This window comes from Triturus cristatus, chromosome 3_2, assembly GCF_964204655.1.
Source record: "Triturus cristatus chromosome 3_2, aTriCri1.1, whole genome shotgun sequence".
In the NCBI taxonomy this organism is placed as follows: Eukaryota; Metazoa; Chordata; class Amphibia; order Caudata; family Salamandridae; genus Triturus; species Triturus cristatus.
In genome coordinates, this window is record NC_140584.1 from 707738897 (window position 1) to 707750624 (window position 11728).

Consider the following 11728-nt stretch of genomic DNA (forward strand, 5'->3'; position numbering starts at 1 on the left):
TGTTGTTGGTCAAACAGTACTCTTTCATGTCCAACAGCATTTGTATATGCTCACGGAATCTCACCGGTCTGGCACTCTAGTAGTGCTTGCATGCCTCCAACCCCTGTTGATGATTAATGATGGTATAGAGGCTGTGCACGTCTAAGGTAATGAACAGTGAATCGTCATCCCATTCAAGATCCTTTGTCCTCTTGAGTTAATCTTTGGTGTCCCTGATGTAACTGGGTAGATTAGTCACGCAGTCCCTGAGAAAATGATCAATGTACTTTGAAATATGCTCAGCTACACTGCCTCTATATGAGACGATAGGGCACCCGGGAGGTCTGATGGGGTACTTGTGAAACTTTGGGAGAAGGTAGGGTACTGGGAGGACTGGATAATCTCTTTTGAGATAACCGTATTCCTCCCATGTGAGAATACCTTTGTCTTTCCACATCGTGAGCAAATCAAAAATGATCGTGATGCTGGTGTTGTATCTGTCAGTGGTGATAGGTTCATAGAAATTCCTGTCGTCAAGCTGTCTTCCTGCTTCCATAATGTATTGTCCTCCATCGAGGATGACAACATTGCCCCCTTTGTCTGCCGGATGAATGACAATATTGTCATCCTCCATGAGGGATGTGAGGGCCTGTCTCTGTGTGTGAAATTGTTATCCCCGTTCATGTGGTGACTCTCCACGGGTCCCGTGCAGTCCTGAAGGAGTGCATTTGTGTTAGATTGTTAGATTGAGATATATATATATATATATATATATATATATATAAATATATATTATCTACTGGCAGTCGCCAGTAGATATTTATAGTTAGGACCTATTTTCCATAGGAAATCCGCAACATTCTATTCCCAATAAGTCTGGCAGCGATTGACAAATCTTCGCGAAATTTTCCAAACTTTTGGCCAGCTCTGCTCTGTTCCTACCCTGAAAGTTTTGTGGTGATTCGTCAAGCGGGGGCCGAGAAAAAAGGGGGGTCCCAAAACACATTTTCCCCATGCAATTTCCCATAGGATCTGTTGTCGCAGCTACAGCCCGAACTGCTGAACGGAATTACACCAAATTTGGCAAAGAGGTAGTCCTCAGTTCAGACTCGTGCCTTTTTCTTAAATGTTGTAAATCCGTTCAGTAGTTCCTGAGAAAATTAGGGTCAAAAAGTTAGTGATATCTATGGCCGGGGAGGATCCATGCACCCTCCCCGCACACTCCTCGAACCCTCCCGAGCACGAGCTGAATGCTAATTGGCTGCCAACACTCTGAATCAGGAAGTGTTGGCAGCCATCTTGTGCCTCGGTAGAACCGAGACACAAGAAAACCGAAAAAAAAGGCACAAAACGCAACAAGGGGACAGGGTAGAAACACCCTGACCCCCTAGGCCTGCTCAGGGGGTCCCAGAAGGTCCCAGAAGGATCCCCAAGGCCCCAAATTTTTTTTTTTTTTTTAAACTCGCGGGATGCATGTAAAAAAATGAAGCGCGGGCTCCACGCTTCGTTTTGATTTAGCCCCCGGGGGGCCAAGTCCCGGGGGCAATATGGTATTATAAAGGGGGGCCCAGAGGGGCCCCCCAGCCCCGGTGACAGCCACCCCCTGGGGCTTTTGTAAAATACGTGGGGGGCTCTCAGCCCCCACCAAGCCCCGGGGACTGCCACCCCCGGGGCTTCAATTTCTTTGTTGGGGGGCTCTCAGGCCCCCCCAGCCCTGGGGACTGCCACCCCCGGGGCTTAAAAAACGAATGGGGTCTCACAGCCGTTTGCAGAGAGGGAACAAATTCCCCTTCAATACTGGGGGTCCCTGGGGCCAACTAGCCCACCAGGAACCTCCAGTATGCACCAGGGGGCTGCGTTGCAGAGAGGTGTTCTGAGACAACGCCCCTTTTTACACCTCTCTGCAACGCAGCTCTGTGGTGCTTAATGGAGGTACCTGGTGGGCTAGTTGGACCCCAGGGGAACTCAGGATTCAAGGGAAGTTAATCTCCCAACTTAAAAGGCGCTACAGGGCGCGCTTGCACAGTGGTGAAAGTAGGGGGCGGGCCTGAGGTGATACTGTGCAAACACGTCCTGTGGCACGTTTTTAGTTGGGGAATTCATTCCTCTTCAATCCAGAGGTCCCCTCTGGGCCGGTCACCCCACGCACCGCGCACACTCTCTGCGAGTGAGCCCAGGCTGCCCCCGATCCCGCCGAGTGCCGCCACTGCCCGCAGCTGTGCTCCTGTTTTAAATTATATTGCTTTGTCTCTGAGCTGTTCCCCGTTGTAATTTCTATCATTTTGTCACTGCATTGTTCCCTGTTCTAAGTATCATTGTATTGTATTTTTCTCTGCTGTCCGCTTGTTGTGCCCCTGCCCTCTGATTTTCGTTTTTGTTCCCCCTCTGGTGTGCCCAGCCCCGGTCGCCTTTCCCGCCTGCTCCCCGCCGCTGCCCCCCTGCGGCCCCACCCCCTTCTCTCTCACTCCCTTCCCATTCGCCGCCCCGCTCCCGCCTCCCAGCTGATCCTCCCTCCCACTGGGCGATATATTGCAGAGTGCACGCAGTGGTGGGCAGTGACCTCTGACCCTCTGGGCCGGTCACCCCACGCACCGCGCACACTCTCTGCGAGTGAGCCCAGGCTGCCTCCGATCCCGCCGAGTGCCGCCGCTGCCCGCAGCTGTGCTCTTGTTTTAATATATATCGCTTTGTCTCTGCGCTGTTCCCCGTTGTAATTTCTATCGTTTTGTCACTGCGTTGTTCCCTGTTCTAAGTATCATTGTATTGTATTTTTCTCTGCTGTCCGCTTGTTGTGCCCCTGCCCTCTGATTTTCGTTTTGTTCCCCCTCTGGTGTGCCCAGCCCCGGTCGCGTTTCCCGCCCGCTCCCTGCCGCTGCCCCCCTGCGGCCCCGCCCCCTTCCCTCTCACTCCCTTCCCATTCGCCGCCCCGCTCCCGCCTCCCAGCTGCTCCTCCCTCGCTCCGCTCCCCACTCTCCTTATATGGCAAAGTGGCAAACGCGCAGCGTTGACGTGCAGCAGGCGCGCCCAAAGCGCGCCGAAGGCATGCCAAAGGTAAGCCCGTCTGCACCCGTCCACGCCTGTACCACGCCCAGCGCCCGTACCCCTGGCCCCCGAAGACACCAGCCCACCCGCCGGACTTACGACGCCACCAAACTCAACGCACTCAACGCCGGCCGGATCCCTGGATGCTACCAAGCCACCCCGAGACACACCCACGGACCCTTCAGCTGCCACTCCTGCAAGTTCACCTTCATCCGGACCTGCACTACACCAGCACCCACCAAACCGAGCACCAGCAGCAACCACCTGAAGTGCATCCTGCTCAACACCCGCTCCGTCCACAGACACGCCGTAGAGCTCTGGAACCTGCTCGACACAACATCACCAGACGTCGCCTTCCTCACGGAAACATGGATGAACGCCCCCTCAGCACCCGACATCGCCATCCCGGACGGATACAAGATCACCCGGAGGGACTGCGGCAATCAGACCGGAGGAGGCATCGCCATCATCCACAGGAACACCATCCGCATCACGACCAACACCGACAACAGCCTCACAACTGCCGAACACCTGCACTTCCAGATCCACACCGACCCCAAGACCACCCTCAGAGGCACCCTCATCTACAGACCCCCGGGACCATGCACACAATTCAGCGAAGACATCGCCGACTTCATCAGCCCGCACGCCCTCCCCTCCGCTGACTACATCCTCCTCGGGGACCTCAACTTTCACCTGGAGAACAACAACGACCGCAACACCACCACCCTGCTGGACAACCTCGCCAACCTCGGTCTCAAGCAGCTGGTGACCTCCCCCACCCACTACGCCGGACACACACTCGACCCCATCTTCTCATCCAGCAAGCACATCACCTTCAGCCACGCCACCGGACTCCACTGGACGGACCACAGCTGCGTCCACTTCAGCTTCAGAAAGAACACGATCCACCACCACCAGCAACAGGTCGCACGCAGAAGCTGGAACAAGATCACAGCTGACCAGCTCGCCGCATCCCTGAGCCAAGACCCCCCGCCAGCTCAGCGAACCCCAGCCAGGCCGCCAACAACCTCACGAAGTGGATCAGCAACTGCGCAGACGACCTCGCCCCACTGAGGACCCCGCCCAGCAGACCCGGCAGTAAGAAAGCATCTTGGTTCACCGACGAACTCAAGAGCTCCAAGAAGAACTGCCGAGCCCTCGAGTGAGCCTGGCGCAGAGACCCAACACCTGACAAGATGACCACCCTCAAGCTCGCAACTCGAAAACACCACCAACTGATCCACACCACCAAGAAAACCGCATTCAAGGAACGACTGGACAACAACGCACACAACAGCAAGGAACTCTTCAACATCGTCAAAGAGCTCTCCAACCCCAACGCCGGAAACAACGACATCACCCCATCACAAGACCTCTGCAACTCCCTCGCCTCCTACTTCCACAACAAGATCGCTGACATACACAACAGCTTCATCACACAGCCAACGCACCCCACGACCGCACCTGCACCCCCCACCACCACCCTCCGTGCCTGAACTCCGATCAACACCGAAGAAACCCGGCGCACGATGAACTCCATCCACTCCGGATCCCCAACCGACCCCTGCCCTCACCACGTCTTCAACAAGGCCGACCGTTGTCATCGCACCCCACCTGCGGGACATCATCAACACCTCCTTCGACACCGCTACCTTCCCGGAGAGCTGGAAGCACGCCGAACTCAGCGCTCTACTGAAGAAACCATCAGCGGACCCCACTGAACTCAAAAACTACCGCCCCATCTCGCTCCTCCCGTTTCCAAATCGAGAAGACCGCCAACAAGCAGCTGTTCCCCTTCCTCGACCTCTCACAGTCTGGCTTCCGGGCCAACCACAGCACCGAGACCCCCCTCATCGCAGCCACCGATGACATCCGAGCCCTGCTCGACAACGGGGAAACTGCGGCTCTCATCCTCCTGGACCTCTCCGCGGCATTCAACACTGTCTGCCCCCGCACCCTAGTGCAGCGCCTCAGCAACGTAAGAATCCAAGAGAAGGCACTAGAATGGATCATCTCCTTCCTCGCCGGAAGGACACAGAGAGTCCGCATCCCCCCGTTCAGATCCAAGGCCACCGAAGTCATCTGCGGTGTACCACAAGGATCATCACTCAGCCCCACCCTCTTCAACGTCTACATGAGCCCCCTCGCGGCCATCGCACGCCAACACAACCTCAACATCATCTCTTACGCCGATGACACCCAGCTGATCCTCTCCCTCACCAACGACCCCGCCACCGCCAGAGCCAACCTACACGAAGGTATGACTGACGTAGCCGAGTGGATGATGAACAGCCGCCTGAAACTGAACTCAGACAAGACGGAAGTCCTCATCCTGGGCTCTTCACCCTCAGCCTGGGACGACTCCTGGTGGCCCACCACCCTGGGCAGCGCACCCAAACCTACAGACCACGCACGCAACCTGGGCTTCATCCTGGACTCCTCCCTCTCCATGATCAGACAAGTCAACGCCGTCTCATCGTCGTGCTTCAACATCCTGCGCATGCTACGTAAGATCTTCCAGTGGATCCCCACTGAGACCAGGAAGACGGTCACCCAGGCCCTCGTCACCAGCCGACTGGACTACGGCAACTCCCTCTACGCCGGAACCACTGCCAAACTCCAGAAGAGACTCCAGCGGATCCAGAACGCCTCAGCAAGACTCATCCTCGACATCCCCTGACATTTCCGGACACCTGAGAGACCTGCACTGGCTCCCGGTCAACAAGAGAATCACCTTCTGTCTCCTCACCCACGCACACAAAGCCCTACACAACCAAGGCCCAAGGTACCTCAACAGCCACCTCAACTTCTACACTCCCACACGCCAGCTTCGATCGACCAGCCACGCCTCGCCGCCGTCCCCCGTTTCCGAAGAGCCACCACAGGAGGAAGGTCCTTCTCCTACCTGGCCGCCAAGACCTGGAACTCCCTCCCGACCCACCTCCGGCTGACCCGAGACCACCTCGCCTTCAGGAAGCAGCTCAAGACCTGGCTGTTCGAGCAGTAGCGGACCCCCCCTCCCCAAGCGCCTTGAGACCCTCCGGGTGAGTAGTGCGCTATATAAATGCATTGATTGATTGATTGATTGGTGGGCTAGTTGGCCGCCAGTGATGTCATCAGTGATGTCACTGACCATGTCATGAGTGATGTAATATGTGACGTCATCAGCAGTGCATTGCGGGAGCACGAGTTATAGTTAGCTGAACTAACTATAACAGGGGGATTTCTAGGGTTTTGTACGAGGGAAATGTCCAGCTAACTATAACGCCTCTGAAACCTATGGTTTTTTCAGTGAATATATATATATATATATATATGTATATATTATCTACTGGCGGTCGCCAGTAGATAGTTATAGTTAGGACCGAGTTCCCATAGGAAATCTGAAAATTCTATTTTGAATAACTTTGGCGCCGGTTGACTTATCTTCGTGAAATTTTCAAAACTAATGGGGCGCTCCGCTCAGCTCCTACCCTGAAAGTCTCGGGGTGATTCATCAATCAGGGGCCGAGAAAAAAGGGGGGTCCCAAAACGCGTTTTCCCCATGCATTTTCTCATAGGACCTTTGGTCGAAGGTACAGCCCGAACGGCTGAACAGAATTACTTGAAATTTGGCAAAGAGGTAGTCCTCAGGTCAGGCATGTGCCTTTTGCATATATGGTGTAAATCCGTTCAGTAGTTCATGAGAAAATCAAAAGTAAAATCACATATATATCTGGGCGGAGCCAAACCACACATCTCATCGTGAGATCTGATTGGCTGTCAGCACTTCATCCAAGAAGTGTTGGCAGCCATCTTGGGACCAATATACATGATAGCACCTCATTAAAAAGCATTGCAGTTAATAGAAGGTTTTAAGACTTTAGTTACATTATAAATCATTTGTTGATGGTACCATACTCATTTTAGGAATTGTGGTGTGTTCTAAGGTGATTTTTCCATGTGAAAAAGCCTTCTGCTGTGATATCATGAATCATGTTTGAGAGAAAACTATTTTCTCATGCTTTTCCCACAGAGGTTTGGAAGGTGATCTATAAGCTAAACTGAGAGCATATTTTCTGTAAATTCACATTATCTTTCTCAGTCATGTGAGAATGAAGTCTGACATTCTCAGTAAAACATATACATCCAACAAGGGCAGAGACTGTCAATTGATTCCTTTGTTTTCTACTGCAGCTCCCCAGAGTGTTCTAAAGAACAACTAGAGCGCTAACAGTCCTACTTATGACAAACGTATAGCACACCTGAAGCCATCTTGGTTGGCATAAAGTGGTAACTCTTAAAACATTTAATTTAAAAAGGAACAAAATGAGGGGGTTCATTTTGCCATAGAAAGTATGATTAGTGCTGCAGAAAGAAAAATTAGGGCACATTTTGATTGACTTCTCAAATCCTCTTCTATTTCATTAAAACATTCTGACATGCAGACTGAAACATGCACTTTCAATACCAGCAGCAGACTTCCCTGGTGAGCAGTAGCTTTACTACAGTGATCTAATAATCAACTAGAGTGCTAACATTCTGAATTTATGGCAAATGTGTGACACATCTGAATGCCTTCTTGATGGAATCAAAGTAAAAAACTGAAAGTATTTCCTACTGAGGAGACTGTAGTAAATGAGGAAATTAGGAAACATCATAACAAATAAGTCTCCCAAAATGGCCACCAGAGACAAAAGAGCCCAAATGTAGCTCAAATATCACCCAGATGTAGCCCAAGTATAGCCCAATGACAGAATGTCCCAGAGTGTTCTAACGAACAACTAGAGCGCTAACAGTCTTACTTATGACAAAAGCATGGCACACCTGAAGCCATCTTGATTGGAATAAAGTGGTAACACTTAAAACATTTAATTTACAAAGGAACAAAATGAGGGGGTTCATTTTGCCATAGAAATTATGATTAGTGCTGTAGAAAGAAAAATTAGGGCACATTTTGACTTCTCAAATCCTCTTCTATTTCATAAAAAAATTCTGACATGCAGACTGAAACATGCACTTTGAAAACCAGCAGCAGACTTCCCTGGTGAGCAGTAGTTTTACTACAGTGATCTAATGAGCAACTAGAGTGCTAACATTCAGAATTTATGGCAAATGTGTGACACATCTGAATGCCTTCTTGATTGAACCAAAATAAAAAACTGAAAGTATTCCCACGGAGGAGACTGCAGTAAATGAGGAAATTAGGAAACTTCATAACAAATAAATCTCCCAAGATGGTCACCAGAGACAAAAGAGCCCAAATGTAGCCCAAATATCACCCAGATGTAGCCCAAGTATAGCCCAATGACAGAATGTCCCAGAATGTTCTTAAGAACAACTAGAGCGCTTACTGTCTTACTTATGACAAAAGTATGGCACACCCGAAGCCATCTTGATTGGAAAAAACTGGTAACACTTAAAACATTTAATTTAAAAAGGAACACTATGAGGGGGTTCATTTTGCAATAGAAATTATGATTAGTGCCGAAGAAAGAAAAATTAGGGCACATTTTGAGTGACTTCTCAAATCCTCCTCTATTTCATTAAAAACTTCTGATATGCAGACTGACACATGCACTTTTAATACCAGCAGCAGACTTCCGTGGTGAGCAGTAGCTTTACTACAGTGATCTAATGAGCAACTAGAGTGCTAACATTCAGAATTTATGGCAAATGTGTGACATATCTGAATACCTTCTTGATGGAATCAAAGTAAAAAACTGAAAGCATTTCCTACTGAGGAGACTGCAGTAAATGAGGAAATTAGGAAACTTCATAACAAATAAATCTCCCAAGATGGCCACCAGAGACAAAAGAGCCCAAATGCAGCACAAATATCACCCAGATGTAGCCCACATGTAGCCCAATGACAGAAGTGTGCAAAACACTTATTTTTTGAGTATTTGCAGTTGTATATAGTGCAGACTTGTCAGTTATTGGAGTGCTTTAAATGAGCATTGGTTACATCACACAAGACCAAATTCATTTTGGTTGTAGACATGGGGAGATTACGTGATTTGACCAGAATCACAGAATGTTGAGCTGAAGCAGAAACTCCAACCTGGTTCCCCAGTTGCAAAGTCTGCAGCTCTGGAAGTAACACCACATCCTCTCCCGTAGGTGCAACATTTAATCAAGTGGTCAACTGGATAAAAAAACATAACGAATACAAATAATGTAAAAGTTCTTTGTCGCTATTTGAAAACTCAGAAAATATGTCCTCATTTTAGTTTTTTAGGGCACTAACCATAATTTTGATGCAAATAAGACCCTCTCATATATGTAATTTCTAAAGGAAATACTCTAGGTATTACAGTTTTGATTACATCAAGGTGACGTCAGGCGTTCCACACTTTTGTAATAAATATAGAATGTTAGCAATCTAGTTGTTCATTGGGATACTGTTGAGAGGCAGAGGCCAGGGGCACAGACTCTGAACATTGAAGACAGGTAGGAGAGTGCAGATGCAACAATTTGACCACACTGGGCAGGCAGGAAGGGCAGTGGCAGCACAACAGACTATGGAGGGCAGTTGAAAGGGGGGCAGGGCCACAAACCAACAATACAGGACCTGCAAGAGAGGCTGTGGCAATATAATACACCATTGTGGGCAGAAGGAAGAGGCAGTGGTAGTACAACCATACATGCCAACAGACCCGTTTCAGCCAGGAAACGTCCAATGTTTTTAAGCTCAAATGGGCTTTATTTGATCTCTCTCCTGTCTACAATCTCATCTTTTTCAATGTAACTCAAAGGGGAAATTCAATACCCCAGTTTTTTTTTCAAAATCTCCCTCTTACCAAGTTCAAAATGTTCGCAAGTATGGTACATTGGATCATGGAAGCAAATGGGGTAGGGACATGGACTTGGATAACAGAGGACAGGAGGGACATGGAGAGGTGCACCAAAGTGACCCTACAGGGCAGGCATCAGGGTTTGCAGCAGCACAATACACCACACAGCGCATGCGGGACAGGAGTGCAGCACAACAATCCATAGAAAGCAATAGGGAGGGGACAGGACCATGCACATGGACAACAGAGAACGGAGGGGAAAGAGGCAATGGTAGCTAGCTGATCATAATGGGCAGACAGGAGAGAAAGCTGCAGCATAACAGACCATAAAGGGCAGGACGGATGGATCAGGGGCATTACAATGGAACAGATAAGCCAGGAGGGAGGTAATAGGGGTCTGCACATGGAAACAGAGGGCTGGGGGCAAGGGGGCAAGGCAGGAGCATCAAGATGACCATGGAGGTCAGGCAGGTTGGGCACTAGAAACAAAACACACCATGGAGAGCAACAATGAGACTATGATGGCATAAACACAGACCATGGAGGGAAGGTGGGAGGGGTCAGGGGCAGCTAGCTGACCACACAGGGAAGGTGGGAGTGGCCATGGCAGCACAGAAGACCATGCATGGCAAGCGGGAGGGTTAGTGGCAGCACAATGGCTATGATGGGCAAGAAGGAGGGTGCAGGGGCATGCACAAAGCACCATGGAGGATAGAAGGGAGGGTCAGGGCCTGGGCACAGACAAGAGAGTTCAGGGGAAGGGGCCTCACAACAGACCGCGCGGGCAGGCAGGAGGAGCAGTTGCAGCACAACAGACCAGGGAGGGCAAAAGGGTGTGGTAGTAAAATGGACCATGGAGGAAAGGAGGAAGGGGATAGGGGCATGGCATGTGGACAGGCATGGTGGAGGTGGCAGGGACAGGTTACAGTCATCTGACAATGCTAGGCAGGTGGGAGGGGAGTGGCAGCTCAACAGAACACTCAGAGTAGATAGGAGTGGCAGGTCCATGGAACATGGTGGGCAAAAAGGATGGAGCAGGGGCATGCACAAAGACATCGGAGGGCAGGGGGAAGGAGAATAGGGGCAGCAAGCTAAGCACAGAGGCTAATCAGGAAGTCAATGATGGGCCATAGAATTGGGCAATGGAGGGCAGGAGGAGTGGACTGGTACATCATGCTAAATGGAGGGCAGTGGCAGTGCTCCAGCGCGGAGTGCAAAATCCCTCCCTACCGTTGCGGACCAAAAGATCTCACACACGCACACTATCCATACATTCACTGGTGGGGCCCATAACACCAACACACACTCACCATCAGTCCGTACGAGAGGCGATTATCCTTCCAAGTGCTGGATAATGAGGGAGGAAGATACCACTTTACCCTAATGAGCAACAAACCTACAAACACTTCTTATACTCATTAGGCCCTAGATTCTACATTTGGTATTCCCCTCATGACTGGGATGGATCTGTTAGTTGTAGATTTAAGTGAATTTCTAATACTCTAATTAACCTTTTCATTAACACATTTCAATGAATAAACAACCCAACTCATTTCTGTAGATGTTCAAATCCGAATTTATATTAATATTGCAGATTAAATCATTCATTTGATCAAGTTGCCATTCATATTTACCTATTCTGGCTAAAGTCGTCCTCTATGTCAAATCTGGCAATCTTGCAAATCTATGCCCATCAATTTAGCAGGTTAAGTTCATCAGGATTTTGGGCATTATTTCAGTCCGTCAAAGATTCAGGCTAACAGCTGTCCTGCAGTGTCACCGTCCTCTTCGTCAGCATATCATCAGGAAATCGAAGGAGTGACCCACCAACCTCCCTATTCTATGGGTTTTATAATAATTTCAATAGCAAAATGTAACAATATTGAGTTTAAACTGTTCTGATTGGCTGATCAGGGGTCAACCTCTCC